The following is a 23906-nucleotide window of genomic DNA, read 5'->3' on the forward strand; positions in this document are numbered from 1 at the left end:
TGTCAAAATTCTGCAAAATGACTCAAGAGCCGTCTGTTTCAAGAAAAACTAGATCAGCACATTTCTTGGTAAAAGTAGAGTGTTCTTGTATGTTTGATATGTAAACAAAGTTGGAACAGCACTGTTCTGCTTGGTCCTTGTGGGTAATTCAGTTTAACCTCTGACCTGTAACCCACGGTAGGCGCTCTGTAAAGGGTCAGTGAAAAGTGCGTGGAAAAGAAGGAAAGGAAGAGAGTTGCAGAGGCATTCCAGGAGACCAGACTGTGGGAAAGGGAGAGCTGGGCGAAGGGAGATGAAAACTCTGATATCAGAAAAATACAAATGTTTTCAAGTATCTTCAAGAGTTGGAGAGAACATTGAAATCCTTAGAACTATCTCCCAAGGGACAAGAAGGAAGAGGATGCAGGGATCTTCCGAGGCTGTGACACTTGGATAATTCACATTCTCTTCTGACCTTACTGCTTTGAACAGATTGAAGAAAAGGTGAAGGAATTGGCCATGACCTTTTGAAGAATAGCACTGTAATACGATGTCTCTCTTTCCTACTAGATTGTGGCCCTCAAAGGTTTGGCTGTTTTTTATTGATAAATATTTGTAAACTGTTAGACATAGAAGGTTACCTTCCTGCAGCCACAACTGCAAATTTTCTTGACTCCCCAAAATAGAGACTAAAAAATCCCTGTTACAATTAGGTAAAAATTTTTATGCATGTGGTAGGGGACCCATAAAACTCAAAAAATTCATGTTAGAATGGTGGGATTGAGTTTTTGAAAACAGTTTTATAAATTTTCTTGTTAGATTTGCTTCTTTTCAGGGAATATAAATAAATAAGGCAGCTGGGGCACAGGGTCAGAAGCTGAACAATAGCCAGATAAGACAGTAAGCAAAGTCCTAACAGCCAGGTAACAGAGTGGGGATTGGCAGGAACCCCAGGAGCACAGCTTAGATGGCTCATGGCTCTCTTCCCTATGTACAGGTGATGTTATCTCATCCTGTGACTTTAAGGTACACCTCTATGCTGAGGATGCCTATTTTCATCTTCAGACAAGCTCTCCATCTGTATGGCCGGCCAGTGCCCGTTTGACACCTTGACCTGAATATGTCCAAAATGTGACCCTTAACCACCCCAAGTTCATTTGATCCATAGTAATTTTCCCTTTCTCTTTAGAAGAAGCATCATCCTGATTTCTCCTAAGCCCCACAGGAGTCTTAACACCAAGTTCCAGTGATTTTGCCTTCAAAGCATGTCTTGTAGGTGTTCCGGTTTCCATCTCTACTCCTCACCTCTGCACTCAGGGCTCCAAATCTGCCTTTCTTCGTGCTCTGTGGATACTGAGCTGTGCCCTGCAAGCTGCGTTTCTGCCTGCTGTCTGGCCTTACGGTAGGGTTAGCTGGAGTGGAAGGTATTGAAGGGATTCTCGAGGCTGGAGAGGGAAGAAAGAACTTATCTTTTTCCTGTTGTGTTCATGACAGCTGGCCCTGGCAGTGGCCTGGTGAGCAGGTGTCTTCCAGAGGTCTCCCTTCACTGCAGTGGTGGGTGGCATATTTCTGCAGCAGCTGACCATCTTCTCAGAGGCCTGAATCGTGGCCTGTTGTGGGTCTTCTCCGCATTTCTCAATGTCTTCCTTGTTTATCTTCCCCTCAGTCCTAGGAGTGATAGCCGTAGTCTGATTGCCACTTTTTTTTTTTTTTACACCATACAATTTAATTTTTTTAGTAGTTAACCACTTTTTTCTTTTTTTAAACCAAGGTAACAGTTCATTACAGTCCCAGTTTCATTGTTTCAGTTAGTGTGTGGTTTCTGTCTCTTGACTGGACCCTGACTAACACAGAAGTTGGGACCAGGAGTAGTGCTAGGAAGAGACTCTCAAATATTGTTTTGGGGGTTGTTTTGCTCTGAGCCTTTGCTAATGGGCAACCCGGGGCCATCATCCCTGACATTCGCTGGGCCCACAATCAAATGATCACACTTGGTTGATTGTGATGAAATGCCAGCTGTAGCTGTGCTGTGGGGGCCCAGGGGGCTGCTGCACTTGATGTCAGGGCAGGAGTGGCGCAGGGTGGGTATTGCCGAGCGTGGTGGAGTGCTGACAGATGAGGCTGAAGACTCCAATCCTTAAACTGTTGGTCCAAATCTTGAACTACCGTGGCAGCCCTAAAATAATCTTTTACTTCTTGCAGCCACAGGGTTAATACTGTTAAGTTCAAAGGCCAACTTTAATTGCAGCAGTGACAGAGCAACAACATCCATTGAATTCACAGCCTTGCCATTCACATTTTTCATGTGAAATGTTAGGGCCATTGATTCAGGAAGGCAGGAAACCCTAAAACTCCAGGTGGGGATGTTATGGTTTGGATGTGAGGTGTTCTCCAAAAGCTCACGTGTGAGACAAGGCAAGAAGGTTTGGAGGAGAAATGATTGGGTTATAGCCTTGACCCAATCAGATTAATCCCTGGTGGGATTCACTGAGTGGTAACTGGAGGCAGGTGGGGTGTGGCTGGAGGAGGTAGTTCATTGGTGGTGGGGCTATGGGGTGTATATTTTGTATCTGGCAAGTGGAGACCTCTCTCTCTCTCTGTTTTCTGATCACCCCATGAGCTGCTTTTCTCTGCCACACTCCTCCATCGAGATGTTCAGCCTCACCTGGAGCCCAGAGGAGTGGAGCCGGACTTCTGTGGACTATGACCTCTGAAACTGTGAGCGCTCAAATAAACTTTTTCTCTTTTACGATTGTTCTGTTGGGTATTTTAGTTCCAGCAGTAAAAAGGCTGACTAAAACAGGGGACATGTGGTTGGTCTCAAATGAGGCTGAGAACCCTGAACCCCGGGTCACGCTGTGTCAGCCTGGCCAGTGCAGGGAGCTGGCTCTTCTTAGTTTGAGAAGTCTTTTCCTTTCCCCTCCAGAACCTAGTAACTACCTCACTGGAGCAGATGCCTCACAAAAGAGAGGATGCCCATTCTCCTCAAAACTTACCCATCTCTTGTTTTCATGAGCCCATTATTAGGGTCATCTCCACTGTGTTCCAGTGGCTGCAGGTTCCTGAGTTAACTTGGTGCCCAGCTCAGGTCCCCAGGTTCAGCTCTTCAGGGAGTCCCTGTGTGCTCTGCAGAGGGAGTATTGGCCGAGACAGCCTTGCTGGCACCACGCTCCGTATTCTTAAGCAGTCTCTTTTGACACCACGTTTTCAAAACTAAAATTGCGAAGTAATATTAAATTAACTCGTAAATGGAAGTCTCTCAAAGGAAACACAGGCCTGGTGGCTGCGGGCAATTCTGCACGTGTCAGGACTGCCTCCGTGCGCCGCCAGCTGCAATGAACATGGTTCTAGCTTCCTAACTGTACGGGGGGGTACGTCAGTGGGGTGGTAATCGTGGGTCGGAGAAATGGTGCATCTGGCAGACAGGGCCCTCTCAGATCTCTTCCCCTCAAGGTTCTGAGCACAGTCCTCTCTAGCAAATGGCTGGCATGTAGCTGTTGAAAGAGGGGATCTCTGTTCTGACGGGTGTGGGTTTGTCTGATCCTTAGCTACAGAGCCCAAGTGTCTCTAAGTCCTTTCCCTTCAGAGGGCTAAACAGTTAGGGTTATGTAAGCAGAGTGTTTACCCGTGCCATCGGACACTCCTTCCCAAGAGTCTCCTGGGCACTTAGGTGGATTTTGCAATCAGCAATCACAACCCTTTGTGAAATATTGATGGGTGCATTGGAGGCTCAGAATTTAATCTTTTACTTTGGTTTTTACTTTCGTGTGCCCACTGAGGTACATAGTCAGTTCTCGTCATTAAGCACCCCGACCTCATTTCCATCTCGTGTTAGTTGAGAGACAAGCCATGAGTTCTGAAAGGGAAACCTTGGGTGCAGGCCTCTGGGTGCCTGCTAATTTTGCCTCCTTGCATGGTCCTGTCTCTGGAATCAGTGCCGGTCAGAGAGGGAGCTGGGTAGGACAGGTGTCAGGTCACAGCCAGCATCTCTAATGGGATTAACAACTGAAGGTGCCTCCTTCTCCTCAGGGAGCCGAGGAGGAGCGTTACACATGTAGACTCCCTCAATATTTAAACAGTTGGACTTATTTGATATTTAAGACTATTTACAACGTTAAATTATTCGTATGTGCCTTATCTCTTCCCTGCTAACTCCCTGGTTCCCTCGTTCAGCAAGCGTTGCCTTTCTGCACGGGGCACAGGTGTGAGGCAGGCAGAGCGTAGAGTGAAGCAATCTTTCCTCTCAGCTCTGTTTTCTCATCCTACGTCTTTCCCTTTTCCCCAAACATTTCTTCTTTCCCATTCCTTTCTCTCTTTTACACTGTTCAGGTATGTAATAAAAATAGTTTTGTTTATTAAGACTCAGCTAACTCAAATCAGGAAGCCCTGGGTTTGCAGTAATTTTACAGCCAAGCTGCACTTCTGCATAATGCCCGAGCAGAGCATTGGCCCCGCACTCTGGCCCTCTGCTCTTTCACCGTCTACCTGTTCCCTCTCTCAGCTAAGGACAATCTCTGCTTCCCCAGGAGACAATTTTATTTTTAGAGGACTCTCTGCCCAGCTACATTGTCCATATGGGGTTGGGAAAAAAACTCAATTCCACCGAAGTGTGTCACCCCCAAAAGTAGTTTGGAATGGCTCCAATAAGGACAATCTTTAAAAAGATAAAAGCATGCGTTTGTTGTGGATCTAGAGGGGACTAGAGAGCACCACTTTGGCTTTGCGTTTTCTCCTGGCTGCATAGCACAGGATCTGTTTCACTTGCCCAACAAGATCTGCTGTGGTTACTTAATAAATATTTACTGATAGCAGTGGATAAAAACTAAGAAGCCAGGCCGGGCATTGTGGTGAGCTGGACATATTCTGTGAGAGCAAACAATATTGACTTCTCCATGTTCCTTTCCAAGCTGGGAGTTGTGTTTGTGATTTGTATTTTGAGTCCTAAATTGGAGCCAGAAACTGGACCAAAGGGGAAAATGACCATTGAAAACAAGGCCCAAGAGAGGCTGGGCATGCCTCTGGCTGCTTGACAGCAGGACTGTGAGGTTGCCTCGGCCCAGACTCCAACTGCAGAGCACACAGGGACTCCTTGGAAGAGGCCACAGATCTGGGGACCTGGGCTGAGACCCGCAGCCACTTCCTGCCACTGAATCCCACTGAAATTTGACCCTCCCTAGAGATGGGTCTAGTGTGTAAGGAGGCGTGGGTAGGTTCCCAGGAGGGTAGGTTCCTCTTTCTGCCCCAGTGAGGTGGTTACAGGGTTTTTGGGAGGTAGGTGGGAAGGAAGATATATCAGACACAGAAGGGCAAACTGCTCTGTTTTTCTAGTTTTTTTTTCCTTTAGATTTTATATTTAGAGATATGATCCATTTTAAGTTAATTTTGTACAAGGTTTTCTAAAGTATAAGTCAGACTTATATATGTACCTACTTACCTACCTCGGTACCTGCCTACCTACCTGTGTTTCAATCCACCCATCCATGCATTTATTTGCATTTGAGCGTCCAAACCATTTGTCAAAAATACTATAATTTCTCTGTTGAATTTCTTTTGCACCTTAGTCAAAAATTAATTGACCATAAATGAAAGGATTTAGTTTTGGACTCTCAATTCTATTTCATGGACCTGTATTTCTCTTTGCCACTATCACACTGTCTTGACTGCTACAAGTCTTAAAATAAGATAATATGAGACCTCCAACATGTTTTCTTCTCCTTTTTTGACTATTCTGGTTTATTTGGCTTTTCTTATAAATTTTTGAATCGGCTTGTATGAATCTATAAAACACCCTGCTGGAATTTTGATTGAGAATGCATCGAGTCTAGATTGGGTCAGAGAGAACTGACATCTTGTCAATATTGAATCTTCTAATCTATGGATACTGTTGGTCTCTATTTTCTTAGTTCTTCTTTGATTTCTTTTCTCAACATTTTGTATTCAGTAGACAGACTGTCATATTTTATTATTTTTAGACCTAAGTACTTCTCTTATTTTTGGTGCTATTATAAATGGTAGTTTTTTTTTTTTAAATTCAAGTGTTAACTCTTTATCGCTGGCTATAGGAATACAATTGAATTTTGTGTATTGACTTACATTTATCCTGCCACTTCACCAGTTCATTTACTAGTTGTAGGAGATTTCTGTAGCCAGGAATACAATTGGCCAAGATATTTTGTCTTGTCACACTGTCCTGTTCAGGGAAAAAAACTACATCTTTTGTGCCTGTTCATTCCCCTTGGAAAATGTTTATTGAGCTCTTAGTAAGTGTTCAGTACCTTCATGGATGAAGCTAGAACTAGGTGCTGATAAACAGCTAACAGAAGAGGTAGAAATGGTGACTCCTTGCTCTAGTTTGGATTTTTTTTTTTGTGTGTACCAGGGTTTGAACCCTGGGGTGTTTAACTATTGAGACACATCCCCACTCCTCTTTTATTTTTATTTTGAGACAGGGTCTTGCTAAGTTGCTGAGGCTGGTCTTGAACTTGTGATCCTCCTGCCTCAGCCTCCCAAGTTTCTGGGATTATAGGTGTGCACTACACTATGGTGCCTGGCTCTAGTTTGGATCTTAAATATTCTCCAGAGGCCCATGTCCCCAAGGTGGGGGCTATCGGGAGATGGTAGAATTTAGGAGGTGGGGTTTAGAGGGAGGTCTTTAGGACTTTGGGGGTGTACCCTGGAGGACATGGTGGGATCCCAGTTTCTTCCTTTCCTCTCTTCGTGGCATGAGGTGAATGGTTTTCTCCTCCATGGACTCCTGCCACCATGGGCTACCTCACCATAGGCTCACAAGCAACAGGGCCAACTGACCATGGATGGGAACCTCCATATATGTGAGTCAAAACAAACCCTCTCTTGGCTTGAATTTCTTTTGCACCTTTGTCAAAAACCTTTGTAATTACCTCAGGCCCATTGCTATAGTGACGGAAAGCTGACTGACATACTCCTCTTCAGGAACTGGAAATCTGGTGGTGAAGAAAACCTCCTGGGTATGCACACAGAATGCAGAGTAAGGTCATGCAAGTATATGTGAGCTGTGAGAGCCCAATCCCGAGGCTGGAAAGTCGGAGAAGACCTCGAGGAGGAAGAAAGGATCTGGGCTAGTTACTGCCAGGCAGGTAGGGCTTGGAGAAGGGAGGCAAAGGGCACTTCAGCAGGGAAGAGTGGCCTGAGTCCTGGGCAGGGACGGCTTGTGTGGGGAACAATGCTTCGGGCACTCTGCGCAGAGCAGAAGTTCCTGGGGAGGGCCTCTGTCCAAGTGATGGCCCAGGGAGGCTGAGCTCCTGGCGAGTGCAGTTTGGTGTGTGTCGCAGGCTCTGGGAAGATATTTTTCTGGCTGAAGGAGCAGAATCTTTATACACAAGTTCAGTTTAAGTATATTTGAGAGGTTTTGTTCAAAGTAATACAATCCTAGACCAGGGACTCTTTCAAGATTCACTAATCTCTGGGAGAATAGGCACACACACATCCTTGTACACCCCCCCCCCCCACACACACATCCTTGTACACCTACACACTTGAAAGTGGACTTTATTTTGAAGTGAAAAATAGAAAATGTTCAAAGGACCCATGCTTAGATGAAAATCGAGTGTTCTCTGAGCAAGTAATAACAAATTATCTTTGGACTTAATTTATAGCCTTTTAATGGCGAAAGGGGGAGGAAATGAGAATAAGGCGAAGAGTGGGAAAAGAGGAGAGAAGATGGGGAGGAAAGCAGGAAATGGAGGGACAGGAGGGAGCAGGTGGGAAGGAAAGCCCTGGGGGAGGCAGGTGGGAGGAGGCCGGGGCCAGGCTGCGGTGAGGAGCCCCTGGTTTAGGGCTCTGGGCGGGTTGGAGTCCCACTGCTCTGGTTTTGCTTGGGCGAAAGGTAAGGAGAGGAGGTGACCTCTGCTCTGACCAGTGCCCTAGGAGTCAGCAGCAATCCCCACTAGGGAGTAGCTTTTCTTCCCATCTTTGTTATTCACTCTTTATAATCAGGGTGGGATATTTGTGACAAAAGTACTTAAAATTTAGTAATGCTATTGGATTAGTAATTTAGGCATTACATTATACTAAAAAAACCCCATAGTTTGCTTTGATGGATTTTATATCTGACAGATTGCATTATTATTATTATTAATATTTTGTAACACTGCGTATTGAATCCAGGATGCTCTACAACTGAGCTACATTCCCAGCACTTTTTGCTTTTTATTTTGAAACAGGATCTCACTGAGTTGCCCAGCCTGGTCCCCAGTTCATAATGGCTTACCGTGGCCTCCCAAATTGCTGGGATTACAGGCATTCACCACCATTTGCGGCTGCATTAATAATTTTAAAGAGGGATTTAGAATGCCACTTTTCATAATGTCTGCAGATTGCATCTGAAGACAGTGTTTGTTTAAACATAAATCTGAGCCAGGCGTGGTGGTGCACACCTATGATCTCAGTGACTCTGAGGCTGAGACAGGAGAATTACAGGTTTGAAGCCTTGCTCTGCAACTTAGTAAGACTCTGTGTCAAAATAAAAAGAAAAAAAAAAAAAGAAGGATTAGAGATATAACTCATCAGAAGAGAACCCTTGGGTTCAATCCCCAGTGTCACCAAAATAAAAAAAGAAAGTGCTTTCACCAGGATGAGAATTCTGCTTACTTGAAGCTTCTGCGGCAGATGCTGCTGACTCCTGGACCCTGGGAGCCCAGTATCACCCTCAGACAGGGTGGAACTGAAATCGGACAGATCTGGGCTTCTCACCCAGGGGAGGGTAGGTTTCCTTCACGGGCACGAGCCACGTGTTTGGTGGTAGGGCAGGGGAGGGATGGTGCTGCCCGCTGTGTCCAGGGTCCACTGGCTGGGGCACCTCCAGCAATGCCCGGTGTCTTTAACTTCCCGTCACACACTTTCCTCTTTCCTTCTGATGTTCCTTCCCTCCCGACTTCTGTGAGGGAGGCAGGATTATGACCACAGGCCACCACCAGGGCATTCAGAGTGATGCCGGGGCAGACAGAGGCCAGAGGAGGGCACCTGCTTGGGCGGTCAGAGGGTGGGCTGCTGGAGTGGCAGCTCTGATGAGTGACTCTGATTCTAATTTGTGGATTTCTGAAAAGTGTGTGCTGCCGAGTTGTTCACTGTTGGAAGGAGATGACAGAAGAGCCAGAGACGGGAGGCTGGCCCTGGGAGGCTGGCCCGGCACTATTAGAACAGGAGAGTTCTGCTGTGACAGTGTAAAACATTTGCTCATCTTGCTGTTGATTAGAAAAGAGGCTCTTTGTTCTGAAAGGCCTTGAGAGTGAAGGTTAAGGAGCGGGGCTGGGCAGGACGCAGTGACCGTCTCCTCCTCCCTGGGGGCCTCCCTGGGGGCCTCCCTGGACCTGCCCTGCTGCCTGCCTGCTCTCCCAGCCCTCCTGCTTCTCCTCTAAGCCCCTCAACCCAGCTTGTGTTGGGGAGGGGCAGCTCCACCTGTTGGATCCGTGCAGTTGTGTGGCTGCACGAGGCCAGGGACTGTGCTTCCTCCTGCTGTCGGGTCCCTGCCTGTTTGCCGCATGGTGGGCACATGAGACTACAGGGAGTAAATGGAAACAGTGCCCTGGGCTCTGAATTCAGAGGCCGGTGGCCTGGACTTTCAACCAGTTTTATACTTATTAGCTCCAAGAGGTTGGCCTTTAGCGTCTCATCTCTCTACTGTACTGGTTAATGTAAGAATCCATGAAAAATGTCAGTCTCCTTTTGTGAGCTGTGGCTGCTACAGAAACTTAACACACGCGTCTTTCTTCACTTGTCACCTACGTGGTGAGCACTTCCCAGTTCCTTAGCTGGATCTGGACCTGGGGAAGTGAGGGAGCCCAGGCAGCTGAGTGGCTTCAAGTCTGGACTTGCCTCTGCCTGTCACCACCCTGTTCTGCAGATGAGCTACTTGCAGTCTTGACTGTTGTCCTAATTACAGATGTTTATTACAAGGTGTTTAGAGGGCTACACTGCAGAAGGTGGTACAGGACCGTTCATTCCTCCTCTTGCTTATTAATTTATTCAGCAAACTGTCTTAGATGCTAGGAAATTAAATTTTTTTTTTAAAGTCATACGGTCCAGTGAGGGAGACAGCAATCAAACAGGTAGACAGATCATACAAGATTGTAAGTTGAGATAACTCCAGGGAAGAAGTAAATTAGGCACCGCTCTGGTGGGTAAGGTCGGCTGGAGCCATAGTTGGAGCAATTAGAGCCCTCTATTAGCTGGGACTTGGTGGAGAAAACAAGCCAACCATGCCGAAAGCAAAGGTGGTGTTAAGAACATTCTGGGCAGAGAGAATGGCTGTGGGAAGGCCCTGAGGCTGGGGAATCTAGGGCAGAGAAGACAATGGCCAGGTAAGTCCTGGGCTGAGGCCGGGCCCTGCTTGCCTGAGACCTGTGGTGTGTGGGTTTCAGATCCCTCACTGCATGAGCCCAGGACTTTCCCAGTCTCAGAGCCAAACTCAAACTGTTGCCTAAAAGATTTCACATTTTCAGACTCATCGAAACCTGGGAGATATTCTTATCTCTGCCCTCTGCCAACCACCCCGCCTCATCTCTAATCACTCAGCAAATCCTTCTGATTACATCTTCAAATAGCTTTGCAAATCCATTCTCTCCCCTCCACTCCCCTGCGGAAGCCTCAGTCAGCCCATGCGCCTCTCTCCTGGGCTGCCAGGTCCAGCCAGCAGTGGCCTGAAACTTGCCAGGGGGAGGTGCTGGGGAAGTCTGACTAGCGTTTGCAAGTTTCCTAGTATCAATCCTCGCACAGTGGCCTATCTTAGCCACCAACACACCGGGTTGGAAGTGACATGGGAGACGTGTGCAGCTGAGTTTCTTGGACCAGAACAAGCCAGCAGTAGCCCTCAGGTGTGCCCACTCCCTTCTGGTAACACAGCCCCTGTGATCTTTTAATTCTGATCATGCCCCTCCCTTCCACGATGCCTTCCCACTGTGTTCTGACTTTATCGTGATCTGGGTGGACATGTCTTGAAAGGTTAGCCCAGCCCTGGTCCTAGTTCTTATTGAGAGTTTTGGATCAAACCCTGAATCCACATCTAGATCTCAGCCCTGAGTCCGCTGAGTGACCTTGGCAACCCCTGGGAGGGCAATTAGCTCCTTTAGTTTGATGGAGGATGCTGCAACTCTGAGAAGGTGCATAAGTAAGTGTGCTAGTCAGCTTTCCATTACTATAACAAATACCTGAGGCAAGCAACTTATAAAGAGGAAGGGTTTATTTTGACTCACAATTTTAGAGGTTCTTGTCCATGATCAGTTGCCCACATTATGTTCAGGCTTTGGTGAGATGTCACACAGCCATGGCAGGGAGCACAGACCATAGCAAAACTGATCAGCTCGTGGCTGGGAAGTGAAGGAGATAGACGGGGGTCCAACTATTGGCTTTCAGGGCATGCCCACCGTGAACCTAAGACCTCCTGCGAGGCTCCACCTGCTGAAGTCCCACCACCTCCCAATAGCAGCACCAGGCTGGGGACCAAGCCAACACACAGGCCTCGGGGGCATTGAAGGTGTAAACCAAGGCAGTGAGTGTAGGATGATAAAGCAAACCTTGCTGTTGACATTTTGTACTAAGGTGAGAAGAAGTGGGTCATTTTTGTGGTATGTTTTGTTAATTATTGAAGATGTTTGAAAAGTTTTCACTATGATCAGACATATTGAGTTGTGTTTTTAATTTAAAATGTTCCAAAATATTTTATATTAGACTTATTATTTTAATTTGAAATATATAAAAATGTCAATATACAACTAATGGTTATATGTTTAAGATAACCTGATGGGTCACATACAGGTTTGATTTTTTCAGGTTTGCAGGAGTTTCTCAAGGGCTTCCACAGCCTCTGCTCCTAAGGCTACACCTGTTGGAAATTAGAAGGGGCTGAGGTGATCACATACATTACATTTAGAGATGTGATATTTATATCAACATTATGAACGTATAAATAGAACAACAATAATCTTAATTTGAACCTGAGGGCTTTCAGAACTAGGTTTCAAACATCTTAAACTGGGTTAAACTTAAAGGCATTTTAGAACTAGCTTTTAAAATTTACAACTTTAAGTATCATGTATGAGTCAGGGAACTGCCGTGCTCCTTTGATGTACAAGAGCATCCCTTTGACCATAAAAACTTGACTGCTGCACCTACGCGTGTGCAGGGAAATTTCTGGAAGGAGAAACATGTAGTGATCCCTCCTGGGAGGAAGGGAGAGTTTCATTTTGTCAATCTTCTGTACAGTTTTAATTTTTAAAATTGTATATGTAATTACTTTCAACGAGAAGCAGAGAGCAGTTTAAAAAGACCCATGAAGAAAGACAAATGCTGCCTGTTCTTGCTCATATGAGGAAGCTAAAAAGTCTGACCTGATGGAAGTGGAGAGTGAGACAGTGTCCCAGAGGCTGGGAGAGGAGGCGGAGAGCGAGGGCCCTTGACAGCGGAGCCAGAGAACAGGCAGGAGGTGTCCCAGCCCTCCAAGCACAGGGGCATGACAATGGGATGCAGCTGCTTATGATGTATTTTATGAGAAACTAGAAGAGTCGGAAGGGGAACACCAAGAAATGGTAAGTGTTTGATGAAGTGGAAAGGCTGATTGCCCTGGTTTGATCATTACACATTGTGTACATGAATTATCACACTGTACCCATAAGTAGGTACGATTATTATGAACCAGTTTTAAAAAAAGGCCCATGGAGACGAGGAATGTAAAGGCTGGAAGGATGAGGGGGAGGAGGAAGGTGAGAGCAGGGCACCTGAGGGCTCTGAACACACCTGGGTGCACAGATGCGGTGGGTGTGACCACGAGGAGGCAGTGGGTCACCAAAGGGTGCTTGTCCAGCCAAGGACGCAGGTGAACCGTCTCATCCTCAGCAAGGGAAGCAGAATATCACCGGTTAGCTCGTAGGCTCAGAGTAACTACCAGTGTGAGCAGGGATTACAGGTTCTGAAGAACTCTCGTGGATTTCCTCATTTAGTTTTTGTAGCAATGCTATGAGTTCATCCAGCTTAGGGGAGAGGAAACTGAAACTCGTCAAGTGATTTAGTCAAGGTGAAGCCGTTGGTGATGGGGTCAGGACCCCAGTCGTGGTTTTCAGATACCGCACTTGGTGTTCTGGAGATGTTTTTTTCCTGCTCTTTAGCTTTGCTGGGTAGATTTGCCGCTGGAGATTTTGGACCAGGTCTGCCAGAGGGAGCATCATTTCCCTTTGCTGGAGCAGCTTTCTTATTAAGAATGTCTCCTGTGACTGTACATTCACAACGTGTGCCTTTGGGGGATTGACCCCTCTGAGGGGATTGTAGGATGATGTCATTTTCACAGCCTTCAGAGGACTCACAGATGACATTAGCTGGCTGGGGCATTCATCAGCCACACCAGGACTGATGCAGTCAGATGCACTAGTGTTGGTCAGCCTTCTATCACTGTAACAGTCACCTAGACGATCAACTTAGAAGAAAGGCTTGTTTGGGCGCATGTTTTGGAGGTTTCAGGCCGTGAACACTTAGCCCTATTGCTTTACACCCCACGGTGGGAGTGTGTGGTGTAGCAAGACCACTCACTGCATGGCTGAAAAAAGAGGAAGAAGCCAGCGTTCAGAATCCCCTTCAAGGGTTTACCTAAAAGCACACAACAAAACAAATTCCAACGAAATTGATTAAATGGAAGACAATGACAGTATAAGATATGAGAAAACAAAGATGAATGCTTTAGGATTTTATAGTAAGAAGAATGGCCTTTTTACATTAACAAAAGCCATCCAGGAAAAGGCTAATGGCACTGATTGTACAATAACTTAAAACTACCACAAACTAAATTAATAGGCAAACAATATAAGCTCTTCACAACCCTTACCTCCTCCACCAAACAACAAGAAGTTAAATTCCTTAAAATAGAAAAAGTCTGGAGAGCTTGGCTGGGAGTACCCTCAGGGTGGAAATTCATGGAGAGTGACTAGGCTCAGGAGAGCGCCATATTCACTATTACCATTTTGTTACAGTGAAGGAAGGAGACTAAGGTCTGCAGAGGGAAGAGACCCAAAGAGCAGCGTCTGAGGGGGTCCAAGTGCAGGTTTTGGCCTTTACCTTAGCCTTACTTCCTGGCCACAGTGGGGTACACGTAGTATTGCTAACTGAGGGACTCATCAGGGCCTCTGGTGTGCAGAGGGTCGAAGCCCCATCCCAAGTCAAATAATCTTTGCCTTGGCTCAGTGCAGGGTTTCAGAGCCCCAGCAATCACTTCCCAGCAGCCAAGGGCCAAAGCCAGAGGTTAGTTCTTCACTAAAGAGAAACTCAGCATATTGTGCCTATCAAGTTGATCAAGTTGTGTCATTGTTGGGACGCAGTCCTGGACATTTCAATACACCCCAGTGGACTGCCAACTGCAGCCTGAGGACCTTTTATTTTTTTCATTTTTTAACTACAGAAGACCTCTCCTGCCCCACACCCTTGCAGCTCCCTCAAACAGCCCTCCTCAGTGTCTCCTGCCTTAGGGGAACAGTCTGAGGCATTCTGTACCATCTCCCACAGTCTCCCTGGGACATTAGACTTGGGTTGTCCATTGTGATAGCTGGCGTAGGGACCCACGACTATGGGCCACCTGTGCCTTTGGATGCCCGTTATCCATTTCCCCTGTTCTATCCGTGTTACTCAAACTTATTGCATTTCTTGCACCTGAATCCTTGTCTCAAGGTCTGCTTCTGGGAGATACCAAAACAAAGACATGTGGCAGGAATGTGTGCAGATAGACACTCTCATCCTCTCCTTTGTGGAGTGTAAACCAATTCAGCGTATCTGGTGGGGACTTTGGAAATATTTATCAAGTTGACTTAAAACATGCCTAGTCTTTGTGTGTATTAGCTTTCTGTCACTATAGCAAATACCTAGATAATGAACTTAGGAAGACAAAGGTTCGTTTTGGCTCAGGTTTGGAGGTTTCATGCCCACCGTGGTGAGGCAGCATATCATGGTAGGGAACACCAGCTGAATCTTAGAACCACCAACACAAAAAAATTCACAGCATACAAAGAAACCCACCATATCACTTCCCCTGTAATGCTCTTCTCTAAATTGGCCTTCCTCTGGCATCCTAACCCAACACCTTTGTTGTCTCAATCCGGCTAACAGATTCGTAACATCTTAACCTGGTACAGAGAAAGTAGAAGATTTTGTGAAAATTATTTACACTGAATATGCAGTTTCCTTTTGGCTCTACCTGATGCTAGAATGACGAACAATGAAATGTTATTCAACTATAAGCTTTTTACCTTATGTGGTGCTTCAATAATCTTTGTTGCTCTCTTGTTAGGTGTGATTTAAAACTCAGCCTTAATTATTTTGGCTTGGAAATATGCATAATTCTTCATTACTTATTTTTTTCCTATTTTTTAAAATTGGTTTGTCTTAGTTTATACATGATGGGGAAAAGGGAACACTCATACATTGTTGGTGGGATTGCATATTGGTGCAACCACTCTGGAAAGCAGTATGGAGGTTCCTTAAAAGACTAGGAATGGAACCACCATTTGACCCAGTTATCCCACTCCTTGGCATATATCCAAAGGACTTAAAATCAGCATATACAGTGACACAGCTACAGCAATGTTTATAGCAGCACAATTCAAATAGCTAAGCTATGGAACTAACCTAGGTGCCCATCAACAGATGAATGGATAAAGAAATTGTGGTATATATACACAATTGAGTATTATTCAGCCATAAAGAAGAATGACTTTATGACATTTGCCAGTAAATGGATGGATCTGGAGACTATCATGCTAAGTGAAATAAGCCTATCCCCAAAAAACAAAGGTCGCGTGTTATCTCTGATATGTGGATGCTAACCCACAATAACGTGGGGGAAGGGAAGAAGAGAAGTTTAGTAGATGAGACAAAGGGGAATGAAAGGGAGAGGGGGAAATGGGAATAGGAAAGACAGTAGAATAAATCTCACATAATTTTCTTATGTACACATATGAAATTACCTAAGTGAATCCCACCATCATGCCCACCTGTGAGAATGGAGTCCTGTTTAGAATAAGATATATTCCATGCTTGTATGATTTTATCGGAATGGATTCTATGGTCACGGACATGCAAATTTTAAAAAAAGATCTGTGAGCAATAAACCGAGCTAAGGAAGCAGCTGTGAATCCTGCACCTTGGTGATGTAATGACCTGTGTTGGCAAACTTGCGGTGCCTGGCTGGCTCAGGAAAGAATGCAACCTGGCGGAGTGTGCTTCCTTGGTGCTGCATATTAGATTCCCCGGCAAGCGCCTGTCTGTGTCCTGGGACCCTGTGACTGACCGTGTGAACTGTGGCTCTGCTCCCTTCTCAAGTGGAAAGCAGCCCTGCGGGAAGGGCAGAGCAGGAAGAGGGGCAGCTGCCTTAGAGTGAGCTGCCTTGGATGAGGCCTTCCAGCTCCTTTGGAGGACTGTGACGAAGGTTAAGACTAGCTTTGGGGTGGATTTGGGAGGAGCTGCTGTTTAATTATGGGGCTCGCTTTCAAAGGAAAGCTGACAGGCAGCCCAGCACCTCCCAGAAGGTTCTTGCCAACACAGAGACCTGTGTCTGCTGTGGCCACCCTACTAGAAGGGGTCATGGTGGTTAAGGAGAAGTTTTTCTGCAACAAGGACCGATGAGGGGGATTGAGGATATTTCAAAAGTCCCATAAAGCATTTTATTCACCTCCACTTAAAAACCAAGCCCACGAAATGCAGGTTCTGGGGTGAAGGAGCGCTGGGCTTGCTCACAGCTGGTGGAGGCCGTGGGCAGCCTGCGCTCAGGACTGGGGCTGAGTCTGGGGGACTGGCTCCTCTCTGCGCTGTTTCCAAAAGCCAGGAGGTGTGAGCAGAGTGGCCGTGGGTTCTGGGGATTAGGGCATGGCGTCTTTGAGGGATTATTATTCTGCCTGCGGCAGAAAGTGGGATTTTAACAGAGAACAGCTGTTCTTAGGTGGGACTGGATTTCTAACCGCCTGTGCTCTTTTCTGGCCCCTCAAACTGAACGTGTCCCCAGTGGTGTCATCGGCTTCCCTGGCAGACCTGCCCATCTCCTCTTGGCTGGTGCTGCTGGCCAGATCTCAACCTCACCCTTCCTTTATCTCGTGTGACAACCATTGTAAGTCCTAGGGATCCCGTTTCCGTGAGAATGCTATCACCCATCCCTTTTCCCTGTTCCCAGGGTCACTTTCTCATTTCAGAACTTTATGTTCTTTTCTCGGATTATGAACTGGTCTTCCCAGTTGCCCTACCCAGTCTCCCCGGCTCCAGTTCCCACCCCTCTGTCGGTGGCAATAATAGTCACTGTAGTGGAACCCTGCATGTAGGATCCCGTTAATCCTCATAACCAAGACAGCTGAGCCCAGCCCTCGGGCAGGCCCGAGGCAGAAGTTCAAGGACACGGCCCATCAGAGACAAGAAGACACCGTAGGAGCCACATTCGCCAGGAGCGCCTGTTCTAGTTTCCTTACCCAGTTCAAGGAGAGCAGAGGCCTCAGAGAAGGACACGTTTGCAGGGTGGAATGTCGAAGCTGCTTGGCAAGCCGGGGATTGCTGCCGGGCAGGGTTGGACGTTTCCTTTTGAAGAACTTGACTAACAACATACAAGGAGACCTGATTGGAGGGGCTTCCTGTTGTTGCAGCCTGAAGACCCACCATCAGGTCCCATCACACAGATGAGGCTCAGAGGGTGGAAGTCACCCCAAGTCGCAGAGGCAGCAGGTGACAGAACTGGCCCTCTATTTTAGGACCCAAGTTCCCTGTGCTTCCCACTCCAGGGTCTGCCTGCACGCTGCTCACAGCCTCGCTTCTCACTCTTTTCTCTGAGCCTCAATGTGGCAGTGAAGCCCAACTCCACTCCTGGGACCTAACTGTCCCTCCTTTGTGCCTTTTCCTCTATGGTTCCCTCTGCCTAAACAGTTCTGGAGCCTCTCCCAACCCTGGAAAGCCCGGAAGCCACACTGCTGGCTCCAGGAGGCTGAGTCTCACCGGGAAGAGCTGTTGATCACCAGCTGTTGGCCTCAGGACTCAGTGACCGAGAGGATGGGGTTGGGCCTTGATGGAAGGGTGTGAGGGACTGGAGTCATTCACGTCTGCTCTCCTGTCATCTGAGGTCCCAGCATCGTGGCATTCCTGAAGCAGAGACCAGGCCCTCACCAGCCACCAAACCTCCGCTGTCTTCATCTTGGGCCCTCATCAGCCTCCAAACCAGTGAGAACTAACTTTCTTTGCTTCCAAGTTACCCAGTCTCAGGTATTTTGTTACAGCAGCAACGTGGACCAAGATACTTAATTAACATAGGTGACGGCACCCCCTCAAGATTATAATGGTGCTGAAAAATCCCCACTGCCTAGTGATGGGCAGGCACCTAACATCACCGGGAGACACGATGCTCCTGTGTCATGGTGATGTTGGTGTAAACCAACCTGCCGTGCCGCCACATGAAAGTCACCTGCAATCGCACACGGTTCACAGTTCTTCATGATACGTGACTGTGCTCCTGGTTTGCACACTTGCTACTTCATACTTTTCCCGTGGTGTGCATGCCCTCTACCTCTAAAGACAAGTTTTCCATAAGAAACATGTTACGCCTGCAGCAGCATCACACACCTTGTACCCACCGCATCCTGGTGGCATCCAGAGGCCACATGGCGTGGTGGAGCCGTACCCTCGAGGTTAGTGTAAGCACATGGCACTTGCACAATAGCAGAACTGCCTAAAGGCAAAGTTCTCAGCCTGCTTCCAGTCATTAAGCAACAGCCACTGAGTTAAAGCTGGAGACCCAGAAGGGAGGTGTAGTTTTCGCTTCTGTGTCCTTCCACAGATCATTTCTTCTCCACCTCTGTGGGGGTGACCCTCCCACCTCCAGTGCCCAGCCCTTCCTGGGCCCACACCACCCAGCTTCACAGCTTGACACGGTCATCAAGCTGTTACTGAGCCCCTGCCGCATGAAAGGCTGTGGGTCCTGTTCTGGGGGAGCAGGGAAGGCTCTGCACAGGAAGTGGGATTCAGGATCAGAGGCTGCCTCTGATGGAAGAGGTAGAAAGTGGGTGGGGTAAAGTCATGCGCGACAGCGACGTTCAGCTCCTACTCTTCTTGTTACTGGCTTTGTAATCTTGAAAAAAGAGAATCATATAATTGCTTTGGAAATCAGTTTCCTCATATGTGACATGTAAGTAATCAGATCTATGTTGTAGGGTGGTGGTAAGATTAATGTGAAAGCCCCATATTGGTTAGAAGGCTTCCGGTTGTAAGTGCTCTGAATGAAGTTAAGATACAACACGGACCAGTATCTTCTGTGGTCACTATTGAAGTGACAGACCTTTCTGTCACCTTTCTCCACGTCACCAACGTTCCCACCTTATGATGCCTACCATCTTGCTTGCTGAAGACGGCGGTTTTCTTCCTTCTGCGGGGCACCGTGGATGGGTGTTCTGTCACTCCAGGACTGAAGACTGCCTGGTTTTCCAAGGGAGGGGGAACTGAATTGTCTCCACCTTCTCTGCCTATGCTTTGTCATTTTAAGTCTGCACCTGTGCTCATTGGTGTCTCTTCTCCTGGGACGTGGCATCTTCTTAGCCTGGTCAGCAATTACTGGCCCAGTAAGAGCCAGCTGAGGTGCCTCTCTGGAGTCCTTTTGGCCTCCTAGTCTGGCTTAGTTCACCTTGACCAAGGGCACTGCTCTCTAATTGCACAATACCCCACCCTGCTTACGCTAGGCTCTTCGGCCCTGGAGACTGGCACACAGTACTCACTTATTAGGTGACTGTTGAATGAGTGTGTACAGTTCTCCAGTCTCTCCCAGCCCTATCTTTTTACTCCCTGCACCAAGCGGGGTGGGGTAAAGTCATGCCCGACAGTGCATTTCTTTCTCTTGTTCAGCATTGTTAATGGATTTTCATTAGAGACACTTCCCGCTCTGACCATCAATAATGATCCCAGGTGTTAATTGTAATGGTAACACTAGATCTTGCACTATTTGCTCAGCAACTTTACTTTTATAAGCTCCTTTAAAAGTTCCTTTGTTGCCTTTTTTTTTTTTCTACTAAAGGACTATCCTTGACCTTGGGGTGGGAGGTACTGTCCTGTTAAGGTCCCACCTTAGGAAAATAAACCCTATAGTGAAATACAAGTTGAAGATCTGGGTGCATCAAGAGTAGTGAATATTTTATTTCCTTATAATGCAAAGGCACTGTAGTTCCTCCCCTCTTTATGTTAGGTTTAAATTACTGTATTGTGTTTCATGTAATTTAAGCCAGAAGAACAAGTTGGGATGGACAATTGTATTTAAATGTCAGTTCAGAGTTCAAAGAGGTAGCCTTGAAAGAGTTATAGAAACAGGAATGTCCTGCAGGAGAATAAAACAAAACAACAATAACAACAGGCAAACCCAACAAAACCCCAACCAAATGAAAACCCCACAAATGAACAAACAAACAAGCAAAAGAGGGAAGTTTTCACTGTTTTCCAAAAAGGATAGATTGGCAAAGAGAAAAGGAGTCTCAGGACTTCACTGTTTAGTGAGTCCTCAGCCAGGAAGGAGAGCTGTTCTTTAGGGAGTCGGGAACTGTGACAAGGGGTATTGTACCTGAGGATGGAAGCAGCGTCAGGGGATAGCTCCCTGGGCAGCAAGGAGGAGGCAACTCATGGAGGGCCTGGGGTCCCGAGCTCAGGGACACTGATCACCAGCTGTTGGCCTGATCAACTTACTTGCCTTCCTGGATGTTGCTTCCTTATCTGTAAAATGCAGGCCGAGTTGTCAAATTTAGCAAATAAAAATGCAGGAAGATCAGTTAAATTTGAGTTTCAGGTAAACAATACTTATTTTTCATATAAATACATTCTATGAAATATTTATGTCCCATGCAATAACTGTGTCCCGAGTGTTGCGTGGGAGACATGCTAAACTACTATTTCTTATGTATCTGAAATTCTGATTTAACTTTGCATTCTGTGTTTTATCTGGCGACACAAATGTGTGTGTGTGTGTGTGTGTATTTGGGAGGGGTTGATATGAGTATCTTGTAGGGGTGTTGTGAATTAAAAATAATACTACATTTATGTCTTACCACTGGTAAGGTTTTAAACTATGGTATAGTCAAAAACCAATGGACGTGGGGGTAAGAGGGTAAAAAAAAAGATGGTGGAATGAGATGGACATGTATGAAGAAGACACAAATGGTGTGAATATGTGTACAGCAGAGATATGAAAAATTGTGCTCTATATTTGCAATATGATTTGCAATGCATTGTGCTATCATATATAACAAATTAGAATAAAAAAATTTTAAAAAGGACATTTTTTAGTATAATAGTTAATATTAATAAATGTCTCTAAATGTCATTTTGCCCTATGGGAGCTTGGGGGATAGTTCTGACTTTAAACTAAGGAGAGATGAGTCATAGTCAAGTCTGGGAGTAAGATAATTAAGCAGTGATAATCACTATATATTATAATTAATTACTTATGTTTTCTTTTAAGAGTTTGTTCCCTGGGGTATTGTACCTAAATGATTTTTAACTTGTGCTTTTGTTTTAGGTATTTATTGTCTTAGTTTTGTTCTGAAACTGAAGGAAAACATTTAACTGTATCTTGAAACTAGGCCGCCATGTTAAACCTGTTGGTGGGTCTTCCGGGAGGGAAGAAAGGCTTCTACTGCCCCCTGGTGGTCATGTACTCTAACTGATGTACGCAAGAGCCACCCTAGGGGTTTTGTTGAACTGAGGGCACCAAGCTGTGTCTACCAGGGACTGTGTCCTTTGCAGCTGGCTAAGAGAGGTGAAGCAGGGAAAATGGGGGAAGTCCTTCCCACTCCTGGGTGCTGCAGGTCTCTGGCCTGAAGTAAAGAAGTGCAGGAGAGGCTTTGGGCTGGGCAGAGTCCAGAGCCTTGCGATGACAATTCCCTTAAAGGCCAAGACAAAGGGCTTCTTCCTTTAACGGCCACGTGAGGTCAGCAGAGTCTGTGGTTGCCTAGCTTTGATCCCAAGCTAGGAGAGGGCAAACCAGGCAGTGGGCTGAAGGAACCAAGAACAAAGGGGACAAAGAAAGCTTTTGCTCACATCCTGTTGCATGTGGCTCACTCACTCAGCAGGTGTTAAATGCATAACTGTATCACAAGATTAAACCTTGTGTGCGGGAGGTGAGTTCAGAGATGCTAAAGGTGAGCAGGTGAACCAAATAGTAGTTGGATCTTGGCTTCTCTTCTTCCACACGAATACGCAGAGGTGGAAATCAGGGAGTATCCAGGGTAAAGTTATCAGTAGAGTCTAGGATTCTAGTAAAACCCCCCATTAAAAAAATAATAAAAAAAATGTAACAAATCTGTAAGCTCATTGTTGTAGGGATGTAACTGGAGTCTAGTTTGGGTCTCCTGACCTAAGAAGGGCTCCTTCCTTTTGTCCTGTCTTCTGTCTCAGTGGTTCTTTCCAAGCCCTGCAGGGACATGCGGGGCAGGAACCTTCCATACCTGTCCCCTAGCCTCCCCCACCTCCTCTGACCTCTCAGTTTCCCTCCTCTGTAGCTCAAACCATGCTAACCCTCGCGGGCTGCCGGCAGTCTGCCCAGGCCTCCCCACCACCGCCTCAGGGTGGATTAGGATCTCTGTTTGCAAGTGAGGACCTGGAGCAGGGGCGACTTGCCGGGGCCTCCTCACTTTTTTTAAGAGTGAAAGGTTTTGAGACACCTACAAGTGGAAAATGTGCTCCCCACTCACCCCCGCCAAATCTAACTTTGCCATGTTCCTTTCAGCTGCGTGCATTGAAATGACTAATGGAAGAGACCTCCTGCCAGGGAACTTTCACAGCTCACACGTGGCACTGTTGCTACCAGTCAGCAGGAACTTACCTTGGGCGTTTACATACCAGATGTCACCCCAAAGGCCCCTGACCAGGGGATTTCTGGGGATTAATAAGAATGCTGCTCTGAGCCTTAGAACGTGCACTGTAGGAGTGCCCATCCTGTGTGGGGGGCATCATCTAGCCCCCCACTCCTCCCTGCAAGCCGAGGAAGATGTCCAGATGCAGGCATAGATTCATCGGTGGCAGGGAGCACCCTGGTAACAATAGCTGTGCTACCCGCCCACTACTGGAGGGGTCGGGGAGGGGGTACCTAGATGAAGAATCAGGGCCCCTGAGGGTCAGTAGCTGGATGTCCAGGAAGGCAGCAAACAAACTCTTGGAGAATTTCTGATCTTGGGGGTGCATTCTGCAGCACAGGTGGGGAGCAGGTGCTCTGTGCGCTCAGAAGAGGGTGCCTAACTCAGGGATGCAGGGAGGTCTTCCTGGAGCTCAGCATGACCAAGCAAAGTCTTTAACATTTTCTTAAAATATGTCCCCAGCACCCCAGTTAAAAAGGCAACACAGCGCCACACAGTGGTGCACACCTGTAGTCCCAGCTACTCAGGAGGCTGAGGCAGGAGGACCCTAAGTTCCAGCTCAGCCTGGGCAACGCAGCAAGATCATGTCTCAAGATAAAAAGGACCGGAATGTAGCTCAAAGGTAGAGGGCCCCTGTGTTCAATCCCTGGTCCACCCATGTGCGTGTGCGTGCACACACGTACGCATAAAGGGGCAATACATCTCATTGCAAATAATTTAAACTTTACAGCAAATATATGTTCTTTTGACGTTCAGGGAGTAAGTGGAACTAGGAAATTGATTAGTGGGATTTCTCTTGTGCTCATGAATGTACTACTACTCCTCTGCATTACTTCTCAAACATATTCGGTTAGAGAAACGTTTTAAAATTGGCTACCCCTTATCTCTCAGTATTGTTACTAGCATTCATGGACACAATTTGGAAATGCTGCCCCCTGGGGAAATACATGTCCTATCTAAAAACTAGAGGGAATAATGTAATCTCAGGTTGCAATGATTAAAAGATGATTTGGAAAGTGGGTGCCAAGGATACTTCCCTTCCACCAGGGACAACCCTTTGTC

The 23906-nt window shown here is 46.7% G+C and overlaps 1 long non-coding RNA gene across 1 annotated transcript; it reads left to right on the forward strand.

The window, feature by feature from the left end:
• Positions 1–1379: 1379 nt before the first annotated feature.
• Positions 1380–23140, forward strand: LOC139707848 (uncharacterized). Its single transcript, XR_011709273.1, has 2 exons — positions 1380–2697; positions 22718–23140. It is a non-coding gene; the product is annotated as an uncharacterized lncRNA (long non-coding RNA).
• The last annotated feature ends 766 nt before the right edge of the window (positions 23141–23906 follow it).

This window comes from Marmota flaviventris, chromosome 12, assembly GCF_047511675.1.
Source record: "Marmota flaviventris isolate mMarFla1 chromosome 12, mMarFla1.hap1, whole genome shotgun sequence".
Classification (NCBI taxonomy): domain Eukaryota; kingdom Metazoa; phylum Chordata; class Mammalia; order Rodentia; family Sciuridae; genus Marmota; species Marmota flaviventris.